Genomic DNA, 18,058 nt, shown 5'->3' with positions numbered 1-18,058 from the left:
TATTGGATAGCACAGAGAGAAATGGAGAGAGGAGGAGAAGACAGAAGGGGAGAGAAAGATACCTGCAGACCTGCTTCACCGCCTGTGAAGCAACCCCCCTGCTGATGGGGAGCCAGGGGCTTGAACCGGGATCCTTACGCCAGTCCTTGTGCTTTGGACCACCTGTGCTTAACTTGCTGTGCTACTGCCTGACTCCCACAAAGTGTAATCTTAATAGTATCTCTGGTAATATCTGCTCTGACTACACACACACACACACACACACACACACACACACACACACACACGACAATCCCTCGCTCCCCACTCTTCCTGGACTGTTACTACATCCTCCAGATGTCCAGTGGTCACCCAGCTCTAATAAATAACCAGTGTAATAAATAACCATGGTACTGGCCCAAGGACCCAACTCAGAGACTTCCAGGACACGTACCTGAAAGCCCTTTTGTTTCAGTTAACCCAAGAATCTCCACTTTCCTGAAATTCCACAGTGGCTTTCTGGGCCCAAGTGGGAAAATGAATTGGGAATAGGAAGCTCCGCCATGTGTTTGGTCCACCTCACTGAACAGAAAGGGGCCCCAAAGGCAAGCTTGCAGAAGACTCTAGGTTTCTACTGCTCACTCCTTGTTCCCCAAAGCCTCCTCTTCCTTCTCTTTGAAAAGGATCTGGGTAAGGACTTGGAGGCCTTTTCTGTGGGCATCCCTGAGGTCCGGCCCTTTCACCACACCCAGTTGTCTGTGAGAATGGGAGGATTCTGGTTTCCACACTTGGACCTGGTACAAAGTCTGTGGCTCTCTCCCCCCGTCCTCAGAGCCCTCCTGCTAACAAGCTGATCAGGCCTCACAGCTCAGGGAAACCTCCCAGCTGAGGGAAACATCACCAAGGAAGGCCCTTTCAAAGGGTCTCAACCCTGCCGCCACCGCCTTTTTCTAAAGAAGACTTCCTCCTTACTGTTGAGGTCAGAAATGACAGGAAGAACCTGGGGGAACACAGACACAGATGCACCATGCCAGAACGCCTGTGTGTCTGGGGGAAGGAAATGACAGAAAGAACCTGGGGGAACACAGAACATGGATGCACCATGCCAGAATGCCTGTGTGTCTGGGGGAAGGAAATGGCTGCCTGAGGAAATGGGAGTGGTGACAGGTGTGGGTGTGGCAGCTGTGGGTGGGACTTGGATCTTTATAAGCCTCACCTGGGGGCATGGCTGGACTCTGCCTAGGTGAGCCTGACATCCTGTGAGTAAGGCCCCCCTCTCTCTCTCTATCTACCTCTCTCTCTCTCTCTGCCCAACATGTAAATGTTCCTAATTTTCCTGAATAAAGTCTAAAACTCTTGAAAATCAAACTCAATTCTCTGCTGGGATTATGCCTACCCTTTAAACACGTGGAGCCTGTAACTCCCCCAGTGCACTGGCAGGAGCACCCCCCTAAGGGTCAGCTCCACTTTTCCGTCACCCGACCTGTGCTGGATTAGCACAGTCAACGGCCAAGCCTTTCCCGCTACGAGACAAGTTCTCAAGATCTTCCCGCACAGTCATCACCGCCCAGCTATCGTCCACATTGGTCTCCAGCTCCCACTGATTCTGTGCTCGGAGAAACTAAGATGGAACTTTCGGGAAGCAAACTGGCGTCTGTTCAGTGATCTTACCAACAAATCTATTCCTGCAATTCCAATTAACTCTATCCCCTCTGAAGATTCCTACAGGCGCTTCCGCCAAGCCATCTTCAAAGCAGCTTCCCAAGCCATTCCTCGTGGGAGACGTGCTAACTATACGCCTTGTCTTGATGCTGAATGCGAGCAACTACTAAAGCAGTATGATGAGTCGGGCGACCCAGATGTGGCTGACCATCTCATTGCCTCCCTGGATGCAGCACGCCAAGCCCGCTGGCAACAACTCACAGAAAGTCTGAACTTCACCCACTCAAGTAGGAAGGCCTGGAAGCTTCTTCATAGTCTGGGTGCCGGTAGACAACCCTCTCCCGTCTCCCATCCTCCCGTATCTCTAAACTCAGTGGCCAGTCACCTAACTCAAGTTGGACGTGCTAAGATCGACCCAGTCTGGAAAAGAGAAATTTCCCATGAGTGGTCATCCCACTTCCAGTTATCTTGTCCATCTCCAAAACTCTCTCCCTTTACACTGTCTGAACTGGAAGACGCTTTGAAAAGGGTTAAACCAGGAACAGCTGCTGGCTATGATAACATCACCCCAGAACTCATTCTTAAGCTGGGTCCCGAGGCAAAGAAGTGGCTTGCTTCATTCCTACCCCACATCTTGGAATCTGAGTCTATGCCCAAAGTTTGGCGTCGTGCGAAGATTATAGCGGTTTTGAAACCAAAGAAAGACCCAACACTGGCCGCCAGCTATAGACCAATTTCTCTCCTCTCTGTGTGTTACAAACTCCTTGAGAGGCTGCTTCTGTCACGTATTTCTCCTCTTACAGAGAAATTCCTATCACCCGCCCAAGCTGGTTTCTGCCCAGGAAGATCTACCTGCAAACAAGCCCTGGCCCTCTCAACTTACATTGAAAATGGATTCCAGAAGAATTTAAAGACGGGTGCTGTCTTTGTTGATCTCACAGCAGCCTATGACACGGTCTGGCACCGTGGTCTCCTAGTCAAGATCTCAAGATGCCTGCCTCCATGGGTGGCCAACACTATATCGTTTCTTCTCCAAAACAGAAGATTCCGGGTACATCTGGGTGACAAGTCTAGCAGATGGAGACTTGTCTCAAGTGGCCTCCCCCAGGGCTCTGTTCTGGCTCCTAAGTTATTTAATATTTACATCAATGACCTCCCAGAAACTTCAAAGAAGTTCATCTACACTGATGACATCTGCTGTGCAACTCAGGCATCCAAGTTCGACATCCTCGAGGAAACACTCACGAAAGACATGTCGCTGATATCTGATTACTGTAAAAAATGGCGACTAATCCCTAGCACTGCAAAAAACGGTATCATCTGTTTTCCATCTACACCATGCCTCGGCTTCACGTGAGCTTAATGTGCAGCTTGGCGATACGAGAATCCGGCATGAAGCCCAGCCAGTCTATCTTGGCGTTACTCTCGATCGCACTCTGTCATTTCACAGACATCTCATAAAAACTGCAGCAAAGGTGGGCGCGAGGAATAACATCATTGCAAGACTGGCCAGCTCCTCATGGGGCGTGAGCGCTTCCACACTACGATCATCATCTCTGGCATTATGCTATTCCACTGCAGAATACTGTGCCCCAGTATGGTTCCGTAGCCCCCATGTCCACTCGGTCGATTCCAAATTATATTCCTTCATGAGGATCATTTCTGGAACCATCTGTCCCACCCCGGTTCCATGGCTGCCAGTTCTTAGCAACATCGCCCCGCCAGATATTCGTCGGGATGCGGCATCATCTAAGTTCATTTCCCACGTCTATGCTCGACCAGACCTGCCAATATACACGGATATCTTCACCCACCCTGTCCAACGCTTGACGTCTCGTCACCCAATCTGGTCCCCTATGCCTACACTGAACTTCTCTGTTCCAGTCTCTTGGAAACAGAGTTGGCAGTCAGCTGAGGTAAAGAACAAACACCTCATCACAGACCCCTGCAAGCGTCAACCCGGCTTTGACCTAGCATGTTATGATTGGGCCCTCCTCCATCGCTATCCAACAGGCCATGGCCGGTGCACCGCTATGATCCATCGCTGGGGAGCCAGAGACGATCTGAACTGCCCCTGCGGCTACAGACAGACTATGACCCACATAATCAACGACTGCCACCTCTCCAGATTCAAAGGAGGTCTCGAAACTTTACAACAGGCTCAACCTGACGCTGTTGACTGGCTACGGAAGAAGGGCAAACGCTAGAACAAGAAGAACTAGATCCCCTTGATGGTGGAGGTCCTGAGAATATACATTCCTAAACTGAGATGCTCTGAAGATCACCAACACTTGACAACCCTGGCTGATTTTGCCAAGACATTTTTGGTGTTGGAATTCATGTTGAATCGCTGCCCTTTCAACTGAAGCTGCAGTCAAAGAAGCCAAAGCACTGTCTGTCCCTAGGGAGAACTGACACTCAACCCAGGGTAAGTATTTCCCAGGGAGCCATGGAGATAAGTTAGGAAAGTCCTGAGCTTACTGTACTGTGTAAGGTCTTGACTTTATAATCAGAAACACGGGTCCTAATTAATACAAGGCAAAAGGAGGAAGAAGGGCTGCAACCAAAGAAAGGACACGTTCTCTTAGAAGCAACTTACTGAAACGTCACAGCATCTTCAAAGTAAGGAGGAGACACCTTGATTTGTAAAAAAAAAAAAAAAAAAAAAAAACAAGATTTTATCCAGCAGTATATTGTCAAGGTGGTTTCAGAGTCAAGAAAATGAAAACCTTTGCATTTTTCCCATCATAATAATCACGAGTCTACCTGTTATGATCAACACGATCTTTTACTTAGAATAACTCCTAAGACTATGAACCTGACATTAAGACATGGAAACAGGCAGAAATGTTTTTTTTTTTCTCCTGCATAAAAACCAGTAATATTTTCTTCTTGCCACGTCAAGGAGATTCTTGGGTTTCAGAGTATGATATGAACAACAATATCCAGGCATACATATGAGTCTCCTCAACTTGTCCAGGATTCTGTGAGCCAGCTTCTCCTTTCCCACGGCCTTCACACTGCTCTAAAGTCAGAGGCCAGCCATTGGACCCTAAATCTGTCCCCATTTCTTGGACCCACCTCTGATATCAAGTCAGTGTCTCTAAACAGCGTTCGATGCTCTGGGATAAATCAAGCTCACAATGAAACCACAGCAAAGACAGGAGAAGTCTTAAGGTAGTCTAACTATTTCAAACCAGATATTCTGCTAGTGGACACAGCAGAGCCAGATCCAAACGTAAGAGGTGATGGTTTATAACCAACCTTCTGCCCTTGACCCCTCCTCCCCTGAGACTCAGGCCCAGGACTCTGCATTCCACCCTGAACTCCAGCACATAGGCTGGTATCAACTTTGATGTCATTTTTCTTGAATCTTCCACCCACTCTTTTCCATAAACCTTTGAATAACTTTGTGTTCTGCAACACTGATTTCAAGTTTCAAATCCAGATGGGAAAATAAAAGAATGAACTTACTTTTTTTTGAAGTCCAGGAGTGGAAGGTATGGTCTTCTCTCCGTTGGCTTCAGTGACGGTTAAAGGTGTGTAAGTGGTGCCTTTGACATGCACGTGTAAACCAGTGTGTGTTTAGAGGGAAAATAGTGACTTTCACAAAGCCTTCTTCTGCCACTAATAGTTGATGTTGAACTTTTCATTTCAACAACCCCTGGTGAATGGCCACGACTCAAAGTGCACCCTTCCTGCCTTGTGGTGGACAGATGGTGCTGAGAATGGTCTTACCTTCTTGGAGTTTGTCCTCTGTCACATGGCAGAGATCATGAAGTTCTAGAAGTCAGCTTGTTTATTAAAATAGGAAGGTCAAGGGTCCTGCAGACACTCAGCTCCCCCTCCCCGCACACACACCACTGGGAGTGAGGCTAGGTCACAAGGTTGCAGAGAAGGAGTCTTTCCTTCTTTTCTCCCATAAAATCTTAGGAGGTACAAGTAACAGAAGATGTAAGTATTTTCAGTACCCCAGTGGGAAAGCAGAAGAACTTTGGTCTCACATGGCAGAGGAAAATCATTGCCAACATGGAAGTCTGGTTTTCAGAGCCAGACACCCATTCAAACCCTGAGAGGCGGGAAGCAGAGCCACGGCAGAAGCTGGGGCCACAGTGGACACACATCCACGACAGACTGCCAAGCAGGGGCTACAAGTTTGGTATTTATGTCAAGAAAGGCTGAACTTGCCAAGTTTACAGGGCTTGAGCAAAGGGGGAAATTGTCTGCATGAAACATCAAAACCTAGGACCAGCTTAAGGATCCCAGGTTGAGCCCCCGGCTCCCCACCTGCAGGGGGGTTGCTTCACAGGCGGTGAAGCAGGTCTGCAGGTGTCTGTCTTTCTCTCCCCCTCTGTCTTCCCCTCCTCTCTCCATTTCTATGTCCTATCCAACAATAGGACATAGGACATCAACAACAACAACTGCAACAACAATAAAAAAGTAACAGCAACAAAAGGGGAAAGAAATATAAAAAAATAGCTTTCCTATTCTTTAACCCTCTGGTCATTGTGGGATGCAGAAGGTGGAAGGTCTGGCTTCTGTAATTGCTTCCCCACTGAACATGGGTGTTGACAGGTTGATCCATACTCCCAGCCTGCCTCTCTCTTTCCCTAGTGGGGAAGGGCTCTGGGGAAACAGAGCTCCAGGAAACATTGTCTGTCCAGGGAAGTCTGGTCAGCATAATGTTAGTATCTGGAACCTGGTGGCTGAAAAGAGTTAACATACAAAACCAAGCAAATTGTTGACCAATCATGGACCTAAAGGCTGGAATAGTGCAGATGAAGAGTTGGGGGGGGGTCTCCATTTTGTAGATAGCTAGTAGGCATATTTTAGTTATGTTCCAAAGGGGCTGTGGCTATACTAGTTTTTTTTTTTTTCCCTGAGCCTGAAATCTGATATGCAAGTGGATCCTAGTTATTGTCTGGGGAGATGATATCATGGCTGGTAAAAGGACCAGGAAGCTGGATCAGGGAAGAGAGTAGCTCCCTAATGTGGGAAAGGTGTATAGATACTGTTGACTGTAAACCCCATCAATTTGATGTGATCTGGGGCCCATATTCAGCTTAGGAGCCTATGTGACCTCTGCATCCTTGTAGATCTGAGCTCATATTCTGTGGTCATGAGTAGGAAGGAACATTACAAGCTGCCCTAATTTCAGGACCCATCTTCCTTAGGTGTAGCATAGAGCATGTTTCTGCTTTGAAAACTCGCACATTCGCAGACTTTTTAAAAATATTATCAAACAGAGGCTGCACCTGGTTCAAGCTATACCGTTAGTTATTATTACTATCATCCTCACCATCAATTCCCTCTCAGTTAATCTCAGAGAACTCTACCGGAACCGCTAGTCTGTCGCCAGATTAGCCGACGTTTCTTTTCATGCTGAGTTAAGCTGGTCTCAGAGTAACTTCAACCTCAGTGGAGAGGGTATACATCTCAGGGAGCTTGAACAGGGAGGGAAGCCCGTGCTCAGGGAGTCAGCAGCTCACACAGCTGATGGCTCTGCAGAGTGGGAGTCTCTCTCCACAGCAGTGTTCTCAGAACAGCCAGGCACCAGGCCTGGAGCTGGGGGTGGAGCTGCAGACACCCAGGCCTGGGCCCAGACCTTCATATCCACGAGCCATGGCAGGCTTCCTGATGTGCCCCCAACTGATGAAACGCAGGAGGTTCTGACCTACCTGAGAATGGGCCCATGCTCAGCTGTGGCACTTTGAGCAGAGAGCGGAGAGGAGGCCATCGCCATTCCAGTGCGTCCCCAGAGGAGGACAGTGAAGCAGAGGCTGTGACCTGCAAGATAGATGAGACCCCGTGTAAACAAACACGCCCCCAGTCTCCCAGGAGTGCTGGGCACCGGGCAAGCTTGGGTGGGTGCCAGGGCCCAGGGGACTCTGCCTGGCTGCAGTTGCTACCTGTCTGTAAAGATCAGCTCTTAAGACGATGTGACTTGAGCACTTCCAAGGTGAGTCCCAAATTACCACCACTGACACCCACAGCAGGGCTGAGTCTCCAAATACACTGTCATCAAGATGAAAGGTCTTGAAATCCCATTTTCAACAGATCAAAATTAAATACCAAGTGACCTTTCTTTGGCCATTAGCCATAGCGCTCAGCTCTGGCATCCCTCAACTAAAAGCACCACTTCAGGAAGTCAAGCGGTAGCACAGAGGGTTAAGCGCACGTGGTGCAAAGCACAAGGACCGGCGTAAGGATCCCGGTTCGAGCCCCCGGCTCCCCACCTGCAGGGGAGTCGCTTCACAAGCGGTGAAGCAGGTCTGCAGGTGTCTGTCTTTCTCTCCCCTTCTCTGTCTTCCCCTCCTCTCTTCATTTCTCTCTGTCCTACCCAATAATGACGACACCAATAACAATAATAACCACAACAATAAAACAAGGGCAACAAAAAGGAATAAACAAGTATTTTTAAAAATCTTAAAAAAACCCCACCACTTCATGCTGAGCTAGGCCTTCCCCTAAAGGATCCCCTGTGTGTGTCTGAGAGTCTCTGCCTCTCACAAGCCGCGAGCTGCCTTCTCTCTGTGCACTTTCTTGTTCTTTCTGCTCCTTGACTCCTTGCGTGCCGTTCTTGATTCCAGACTTGTCCTCACCACTGCTTAGGCGTCCTTTCTGCAACCCCCCGCCCCCACACACTCTCACAATCTTCTTTTGTTTAACTGACGTATTGATTGATTTTGATTTTATTCCTTTTACCAGAGCACTGCTCAGCTCAGTCTGATGGTGGTTAGCTGGTTAGGGTGGTTGAACCTGGACTTTGGAGCCTCAGGCATGAGACTCTCTTGTGTAACCATTATGCTATCTATCTACCCCAGCCTGATCTCACAATCTTTCCACTTTTTCCTCATGCCAGCTGTGCCTATGTCCTTCCCAAAAATTCACACCCCAAATATTGGCATTTTCTGTCTCACTCTGGAAGTGCAGATAAAGTCTTGGTGAAGACCTGTGCTGTAGGTGTCTACCATCTACACTGTCAGTAATCAACACTCCACAGACTACTCTTTGCTGTTATAGCTTCACCTGCATAGCCTCCAAGTGAAGAGCTTCCACACGTTCTACCTCTGAAGGCTTAGCATTCCCCTAAGCCCCCTCAATGTGAAGCCTTGAACCCACGGCCTCCTCCTCCTGCAGGAAGCAGCCTGGCTGCTGCAGCTGTGCAAGGAGACACCCCTGTGATGCCCACAGGGTCCCTAACACTGGCCACTCAGATGTTATTCTCATTCCTGGTGCTGAGGGAAAGCCACACCACAGCTTCACAAGACATTGAGCTGCATGGCCACTGCAGTGAGCAGGGTCCTGGACAGGGCTCCTGCCCCGCACGGCCTGAGCACATGCACAGAACACCAAAAATTGATGGATGCAAATGAACCAGAGGACAGCTGTCCCCAAAACAGCTCAGTTACACTCCACTTTCTTTTCACAGTAAACTCCAAGGTGTATCGTGCTTGGGCAGCTTACCCCTGTAGACTCTGAATGCCAGAGAGGGATGCTGGACAGACCAGGGGTGGAGAGTGAGAAGTAGAGAAGAGGAGCAGAAGAAAGGAGAGAGGAAGAGAGAAGAGAGGCCAGGAGAGAGGAAGAGTGGAGGGGAAGGGGGCAGGAGAGTGTCGAGCTCCTGGGAGGCTGCACAGGGCTTGCAAGCATGTCCAGTGGAGAAGCAATTACAGAAGCCAGACTTTTCCACCTTCTGCACCTCATAAAGAATTTCGGTCCGTACTCCCAGAGGAGGAGAAATATTAGAAGAAGATCACCAGAGGACTCTGAAATCCCAATTCTATCAGGACCCAGAAAGAGAAGAGGGAAAAAAGGAAGGACATTCGGAAGTAATAACAGGTGTGGGTGTGAACTTACAAAGGAAGAGAAAGCAGGACTATAGGGGGAAAAGGGCAAATATTATATAGACAGTTACAGAAGTAAGAGCCAACCCACTATCTATGCCCTTGGGAGAACCACTCCAATCTCCAGTGGAGAGAGTGGCAACACATGGTAGGAACGGTGCAGAATTACAGCAGTTATCTCATCATTTTGTAGACCGGTATTAAGTCACTAATAAGGAAAGACAGTGGTGTCACTAATAATAAGGAAAGACAAGTGGTGTCCTTTCTAACAGGCAAACTGCCTGTGTGCACCACATTCTTTCTGACCGGGCAGCACTTGCCTGCAGTGAGGACACTGAGTGACAGTCCCCTCAAGGCCACTGAGACACTTTCACAGAGCCTTGCAAACCTTCCACTAGTGCCTGCATTACATTTCTAACTTTGACCCTGGTTTGGAAGTTCAGGCGACTCATCTCCCATTCCCTGTGGTGCAGCTAAGGTGACACAGAGACCAAAGGCGTTTCCCTACCTGCACAGGACACTACACAGGTAAGAAGGTGAAGACCTCCCTTCCCACCTCCAGAAGTTAACTAATGGCTGCTCCGGATTCAGACAGTTGGTTCACTATGAAGCTGCCCAAACCCAGGGCTGTTTCAACAGAGAGCATGCCCAATGCAAGTCTGATGCTCTGAGAATCCATCAAATGAATCTGGCAGGAAAAATAAATAGGGAAAAGATTGAGTCTCCTGAGGGAGTCAGTGTACAAAATATTTCCTGTTGACATATGGTCTTTGGGCAAAAGAATTAATTCCCTTTCTTCTTAATTTCAGAAATAAAGTCTGCACAGTTTAACAGCTGCCAAGTTAACCAACCTTTAGGAAGGAAGCCTGTCTAAGACTGCTACTTCTATTAAATATTTCATTCACCCAAGAAGAGTGAGTCTGAGAAACTCGATCCAGATGAGGTCAGAGGCACTGTGGCCTGAAGGACAGACAAGATTCCATGATGTGCGTCTGGGCTGGGAAGACCACCAGCATCCCGGAGCTGCCTTCCTAAGTTTTCCATTAGTTGGTGAAAAAGCCGAATTTTGGAAGCATTTTTATTCTCGGGGTGGGGGTGGGCTCCTTCCATGGCCTGAGGAGCTGGGGTCATCCAGTTCCCCGTCCAGAGGAGAGCCCCAGGCTGTCAGTAGGTCGCCTGCATCTAAGGTGGCGCTGGGGCTCAGCAGGAGCCCACATGGCAGTGTCTGGCTGAGAGGATCAAAGAGACCTGGGAGGGGGTGAGCGGAGAGAACAGACATCCTTGGGCCATGAAACCAGGACTCGGCATTGCCTCCCAACCCCGGTCAGTGGCCACACCAGGGCTTACTGGGGAGGGAAATGAGGGGCGCGTGACTTTCAAATCAAAGTCAAATATCAAACCTTTGCTAGATTCCAGCAATAGAACAGTCACTCCTTCCCTCTGTGGCCAACTTCTCACCCTTTTTTAAAGATCTGTTTTTCTTTCTTTTTAGATGTTTTATTTATTATTGGATAGAGACAGAAAAATTGAGAGGGGAGAAGGAGGTGGAGAGAGAGAGAGAGAGAGAGAGAGATGCCTGCTACCCTGCTTCACCACTCCAGAATTTTTCCCCCTGCAGGAGGGGGCCAGGGGCTTGAACCGGGGTCCTTGCTCACTATAACGTGGGTGTGCTTAACCAGGTGTGCCTGGCCCCCAAGTGACTTCTGTGCACTGATGTGGCATCCCTGGGTGCACCAAGCTGACAGCCAAGTCCTGCAGGCAGCTGGGAGCAGGATCCAGCACAGAGCCTGGAGGGTGGAGTGGGGTCCAGGGTGTCCACCAAGAGGTGAGGGCTGCTGTGGGCAGGAGATTCAGAGCAGAGGGGTAGAGAGCTGAGAGGCTGGGCCGGCCAGGGCAATGCTCAGAGAACAGGTGGCTGCAAAGGCTCACAGTTGGCCCACTGTGTCTCCATAATTATCCCAGCCAAAGGCTAGTGCCTAATTCTACCAGAGAACAGGGCCTTCTTCCCCCTGCCTCCCAGTGATGCCCACCTGGGGGAATAACCCTGCTTCACAGGCACTCACCACATTTCTAAAGGAAAACGGAGGGCCCAGGCCCAAATTGAGGCAGAAGATTCAGAGATGAAAAGTCACTTAGTAGCTTAGCATGCATAGGCTTGCAAAAAGGAAAAAGGGAAAAAAAAAAAAAAAAAAAAAAGGTCTATTTTAGGAGCTGAGTGATGGGGCAGAGCAGTCAGGCTTGGTTTCCATAGGAACCAGAGGGGACCCAGGAGAGAGCTTTCATTCCTTTGGATACTGTGGGTGCAGACTCAGCCCTCCACCATCATCACCTTGCTCAGGATCTGTGGAGTTGATGCAAACGGTGAGCTTTGTAATGAGGTATCTTTAAAGGTCTGTTAAGTCAGTGCAGCTGATATGGAAAACTTGGTTTTCACAGAGGCTTTTCTACACAACAGGCAAAGATCACTAATAAGCAGTGCAGATAAAGGAAGTAGGTGTGACAGAGTCCTTAGTAAAATGTGCAACCTCTCTTGAAAGCAGATACATTTCTAATTTAAAACAAAATAGCCATTTGTAGCTAACCAGATGTGCAAACTAAAATCCCAACAAACCAATGTCTTGATTAGAATGCAGAGCAAGAGAAATTTTTTTAAGTTTATTAATTTATTATTGGATAGAGACAAAGAAATTAAGATAGGAGGAGAGGATATTAAGATAGAAAAGACTGAAAGAAATTAAGGTAAGAGACAGAGAGGGAGAGAGACAGACACCCACAGCCCTGCTTCACCACTCATGTAACTTTCACCCTGCAGGTGGGGACCAGGGGTTTGAACCTGGGTCCTTGTGCACTATAATATTAGTGCTTAACCAGGTGCACCACCTCCTGGCCTTAAGAGAAACTTTCTTTTTTTATATATATAATTTATTTATTCATGAGAAAGATAGGAGAGGAGGAGAGAAAGAACCAGACATCATTCTGGTACGTGTGCTGCCGGCGATTGAACTCAGGACCTTATGTTTGAGAATCCCATGCTTTATCCACTGTGCCACCTCCCAGACCACCCCTAAGAGAAACTTTACTCACAGTGCCGGGTGTGGATTGGCTGTGCTTTAGGACATTTTGTGAGACGGTATGGTGGTGACACTGAAGTGATGGAGGCAGATGACCCCATTTCTGTAACTTGAAGTGGGAATCTCAGAAAACTTCTGTGGGGTGTCATGATAAGGGGCATCCCGTGAGCTGCTGGCCTGGCATTTAGCCAGGGTCTATCTGAAGAAGCAGGCTCAGTGTGCGTAGTGTGTGCTTCTCTGCCTCTTCTGCTTGCCAGCTCCCCGCAGGGTCTCTGCTGTAATCACACAGAGGGTCTAGAATGACTCAGCCCACTTCCCTATGTCTCTGTGCCAGACACTGGGATGTTTCACTTCTCTCATGCCCTGGCCTTGCCCATGACCTCTTCAGTTCAAGCCATTGTGCAAGATTAAGCCCAGTGCCAAATTCTCAGTCCATATCGCTTAGAGGAGACAGACGTGCTGTCCTGATCCAGCTCTGATCCAATTTGGGATTCTGCAGGTCCATTCTTCAGAGCAGCCTATGGAATAGACTTCTGTGTGCCAGGAAACACACTAGTCTCTGTGTTTTGGGATTTCAGAATGTTTTCATGGCCTATCTGAATTCAACCCACATCTTTATTAAATATAAAATGGGTAAATCATATGTTGGTATTATCTATTTCAAATGACATAGGAAAAAGTATAGCTTTCATGTCAACATGGTTAAATATTGACAAAATATTATTTGAGAATAATACTGCTTCAGTTTATGCCGGGCTAGTGTGAGGGTGTTTCTTCCTGGGCATGTGCTCTCTGGGTTGGAGAGAACTCGACTGGAGCCAACCTGGGCTGCTGCTTACTCAGCGACGTGGGAGAGAGACCAGGAACTCGTGTCAGAGCGGGAATGCAATGCATCTTTATTAATCAGAGACAACGCTTTTATATGTTTTGAACTGGAAGTGGCAAGTCAGAAAAGGAAATGGCTAGGAAAGAGGATGAAGAAAAGGAAAGGGCGGGAACGTAGAAAGCTTCCATAGCAACTGTTGCAAAGGTTTTAACCGGTGGGATTAATTAATACCCTGCAGGCAGGGCGGGTCTCAGGCAAAACAATGATTATGTAAATAGACCATAGTATCAGCAACGGAGGATGGAGCAGAGCAGGTGGGGGGGCTGGCTTAAGGCCCAGCAAATTTATAAAGAATAAGGTATCTGTCAAGTTTAAATTATTTGGGAGGGGCCTGAGGAGTGGCACATTCGGTCAAGCGCACATAGTACTAAGCACAGGACCCAGGTTCAAGCCGCCCCAGGTCCCCACCTGCAGGGGGAAGCATCACAAGCTGTGAAGCAGGGCTGCAGGTCTCTCTCTCTCTATCCCTCTCTCTCCCCCATCCCTCTCAATTTCTCTCCAACCTATCATATAAAAAGGAAAACATGGCCATCATGAGCCCTGGATTCATAGTGCCGGCAGCAAGACCCAGCATAACCATGGTGGATGAAAAACAAAAAATAAATTAAACTTTTGGCAACTGTTGACTTACATAGCTGGCGGAAGGATCAGGAGAGGAGCAGCTGTTGGAGAATAAAGGCCATAGGGAGAGGACCGAGGGAACATTTGAAACATACACATGAGGGATTGCTAGTTTGTGGACACTCCACTACCCGCGCTCTGACCGTGTGTGAGTGTGTGAGTGTGTGAGTGTGAGAGTGTGAGTGTGAGAGTGTGAGTGTGAGAGTGTGTGTGTGTGAGTGAGTGTGTGAGAGTGTGTGTGTGAGAGTGTGTGTGTGAGAGTGTGTGTGTGAGAGTGTGTGTGTGTGTGAGTGAGTGTGTGAGTGTGTGTGAGAGTGTGTGTGTGAGTGTGTGAGAGTGTGAGAGTGAGAGTGTGTGAGTGTGTGTGAGTGTGTGTGTGTGGGTGTGTGAGTGTGTGTGTGTGTGTGGGTGTGTGAGTGTGTGTGAGTGTGTGACTGTGTGTGTGTGAGTGTGTGTGTGTGAGTGTGTGTGTGTGAGTGAGTGTGTGTGTGTGTGAGTGAGTGTGTGAGTGTGTGAGTGTGTGTGTGAGTGTGTGTGTGAGAGTGTGTGTGAGAGTGTGTGTGAGAGTGTGTGAGTGTATGTGTGAGTGTGTGAGTGTGAGTGTTTGAGTGTGTTTGAGTGTGTGTGTTTGAGTGTGTGAGTGTGTGTGTGAGTGTGTGTGTGTGAGTGTGTGTGTGAGTGTGTGTGAGTTTGTGAGTGTGTGTGTGAGTGTGTGTGTGAGTAAGAGTGTGAGTGTGTGTGTGAGTGAGAGTGTGTGTGTGAGTGTGTGTGTGTGTGTGTGTGCACGTGCATGCGAGTGAGTGAGAGTGAGTGTGTGTGTGTGTGTGTGTGTGTGTGTGTGTGTAGACTTGAGAAGTAGAAGACAAGGGTGGGTGGTAGCACAGCGGGCTAAGCGCAGGTGGCACAAAGCGCAAGGACCGGTGAAAGGATCACAGTTTGAGCCCCCGGCTCCCCACCTGCAGGGGAGTCAATTGACAGGTAGTGAAGCAGGTCTGCAGGTGTCTGTCTTTCTCTGTCCCCATCTTCCCCTCCTCTCTCCATTTCTCACTGTCCTATCCAACAACGACGACATCAATAACTAACAATAAAACAAGGGCAACAAAAGGGAAAATAATAAAAATAATTTAAAATAAGAAGTAGAGGACAGGGAGCACTGTGCAGGTGTAGAGGGAACCATCACCTGTGGAGTGCAAGCACTCATCCCCTGCACCATAAAGAGTAAGAGGACCCTTGGCTCACACCTCTGACCTCCATTCGAATGACCAAACCCTCCCTCGTCCTGGGAAAAGCCATTCTCATCTGGTCAAATTCCCCAACAGCAAGAGAAAGAGAAGAACTTCTCTCAAAGCCCCAGAATTATGCATCCCTCACGCTGTCCATTTAATGGGATATGCACTTAACACTGTCTCTAAAAGTAGGCATTGTAGTCATGCACTAAAAGGATTGATTTTTCCAAAATAGCGAACATAGGACTGCCCCTCCCTGAGTCCACAAAACTCAGTGCAGACATAAGTAAATAAATAATAGCTCTGTAAACAGTGGGGTGATGAGACCATTAAGAAAATACTAGCAGACGATTCTTATATCCATGGAGAGGGAAAAGACGGTACTACAATGGTGTGTGGCGGGGTCAGGATGTTAGTTAATCCGATGGGATCATGGCTTGTGTTTATGAAGAGGGTTTTAAGCACCGAGTGAATAAATATACTTAGCTTGGCAAATCATTAATTTTGATGGAGAGCAGCTGTGCACAGAATCTGTCTTAGGTGTGAGAGAATCACACCGATCTACACATGTTATTTATCATATGAAACTCTCACATCTCTTGTGAGGTCAAGTGTTTCTTTCTTTGCATCTTAGGAAGAAATGGAGGGCTAGAGCCATTTTCTAATCCCAAAGAGCCATTTCACACCACCGTGTGGATATATCTTGTGGACAGTTATCAAGAATCAATGTTCTCTGCCAGGCTGTGGGTCCCAGCCGCTGGACCTCAGCTCACTTCTGCCAGGGGCTTCTGTTCATCTGAGATGCCAGAAAACCAGCCCTCAGCCAAGCAGCAGGCTGGAGCTCCTGTCAGACTTTCTCCCGTTCCTTCTCTTTCCTTCTATCCTTCTTCCTTCCTTCCTTCCTTCTTCCCTCCTTCCCTGCCTCCCTCCCCTCCTTCCTTCGCTCTTTCTCTCTCCCTCTCTCCCTTTTTTATTTTTACTGCCTCTAGGGTTATCACTGGAGCTTGGTGCTGCTCTATGAATCTACTGTTCCTGGTGGCCATTTTATTAGATAGGACAGAGAGAAATGGAGAGAGGAGGGGAAGACAGAGAGGGGAGAGAAAGACAGACACCTGCAGACCTGCTTCACCGCCTGTGAAGCGACTCCCCTGCAGGTGGGGAGCCGGGGGCTTGAAATGGGAATTTTGCGTAGATCCTTGTGCATATTACTATGTGTGCTTAACCGATGTGCCACCGGCCAGCTCCCCATTCTTTCGAGATTGCACTCCCTGGGTAGTCACACCTCCCTCCACAGGCTTGGCTAGTTCTTTCCCACACTGTGCTGGCCTGTCCACAGAAGGTCAGTAGGGTGGTGTCATGTCTGAGTAGCAGCTCAACACCCTGCAGTCTGACTATCTGGGTATGTCTCAGCTCATAGCATCATGGTGATGAACAGCCTAAAAGATCATCTTAGAATGTAAGTGAATTAAAGTGCCCAGGGGTAAGAAACTCCAGTCACCATACAGCCACCCTTTCATCTGGGGCCCTAATTGGGGAGTCCTGAGATTCCCACACAGACATGATGGGCCTAGAACTCTAACAGATCCCTCCCTCCATTGTCACTGTTCATCTCCATCAGGAACAACACAATAGACCCCTCTGTGGGCCCCATAGGACCTTGCCCTCAACTTGGATCAACAGCAGCAGAGAATGTTTCATCCTCCGAAGGGAAGCTGGACAACATACTCTATGCTACACCTGAGGAAGATAGGTCCTGATATTGGGGCAGCTTGGAATATTCCTACTTATGACCACAGAATGTGAGCTCATATCTACAGGGATGCAGAGGTCACATAGGCTCCTAAGCTGAATATGGGCCCAGATCACATCAAATCAATGGGGTTTACAGTCAACAATATTTATACATCTTTCCCATTATTTGGGAGTTAGTCTCTTCCCTGATCCAGCTTCCTGGTCCATTTTCCAGCCATGACATCATCTCCCCAGACAATAACTTGGGTCCACCTGCATAGCAGACTTCAGGCTCAAGAAAAAACTAGTATAGTCATGGGCCCTTTGGAATATAACTAAAATATATCTACTAGCTATCTACAAAATGGAGACCCTGAAATCTTCATCTGTACTATTCCAACCTTTATGTTCATGATTTGTCAACAATTTGTTTGGCTTTATATGTTAACTCTTTTTTTCAGCCACCAGTTTCCAGATGCCATCAGGATGTCAACCTGACTTCCCTGGGCAGATGACCCCACCAATGTGTCCTGGAGTCCCAGTTCCCCAGAGCCCCACCCCATTAGGGAAAGAGAGAGACAGGCTGGGAGTGTGGATCGACCTGTCAACACCCATGTTCAGTGGGGAAGCAATTTCAGAAGCCAGACCTTCCACCTTCTGTATCCCACAGTGACCCTGGGTCCATACTCCCAGAGGTATAAAGAATAGGAAAGCTATCAGGGGAGGGGATGGGATATGGCGATCTGGAGATGGGAATTGTGTGGAGCCGTACCCCTCTTATCCTATGGTTTTTGTCAGTGTTTCCTTTTTATAAATAAAAACTAAAAAAAGAAATTCCTAGCACAGTCCTTATGGTCCCGGGCCCACACTGTAAACACATCAGCTCAGAGGGTGTTTTTTCATAATTACGGCTCTGCCTTTTAATTTAAAATCAACCTGTTAGCATCAAATAAGTCTGGCATTAATATTGCTTCCGTATTAGAATAAATGAGCATCCCCCCCCGAGGAAGCTTTATGAAAACCACTTCATTGTGC

General features: G+C 48.1%; 2 long non-coding RNA genes across 2 annotated transcripts in view; one reads left to right on the top strand and one right to left on the bottom strand.

Annotated features, from left to right (window-relative positions):
- Nucleotides 1-827: 827 nt before the first annotated feature.
- On the top strand, nt 828-11,233 carry LOC132534949 (uncharacterized). Its single transcript, XR_009546713.1, has 4 exons — nt 828-958; nt 3,864-4,069; nt 7,360-7,600; nt 10,298-11,233. It is a non-coding gene; the product is annotated as an uncharacterized LOC132534949 (long non-coding RNA).
- LOC132534951 (uncharacterized) overlaps nt 5,383-18,058 on the bottom strand; it is a 134,123-nt gene continuing 121,447 nt past the window's right edge. Inside the window, exons 2-3 of the long non-coding RNA XR_009546715.1 lie at nt 7,320-7,428; nt 5,383-5,435 (exon numbers count right to left, since the gene is read on the bottom strand). This is a non-coding gene — a long non-coding RNA (uncharacterized LOC132534951). The remainder of the gene's footprint in view (nt 5,436-7,319; nt 7,429-18,058) is intronic.

This window comes from Erinaceus europaeus, chromosome 20 (genome assembly GCF_950295315.1).
Source record: "Erinaceus europaeus chromosome 20, mEriEur2.1, whole genome shotgun sequence".
NCBI classification, from domain to species: Eukaryota; Metazoa; Chordata; class Mammalia; order Eulipotyphla; family Erinaceidae; genus Erinaceus; species Erinaceus europaeus.
This window is presented reverse-complemented; position numbering and strand designations above follow the sequence as displayed.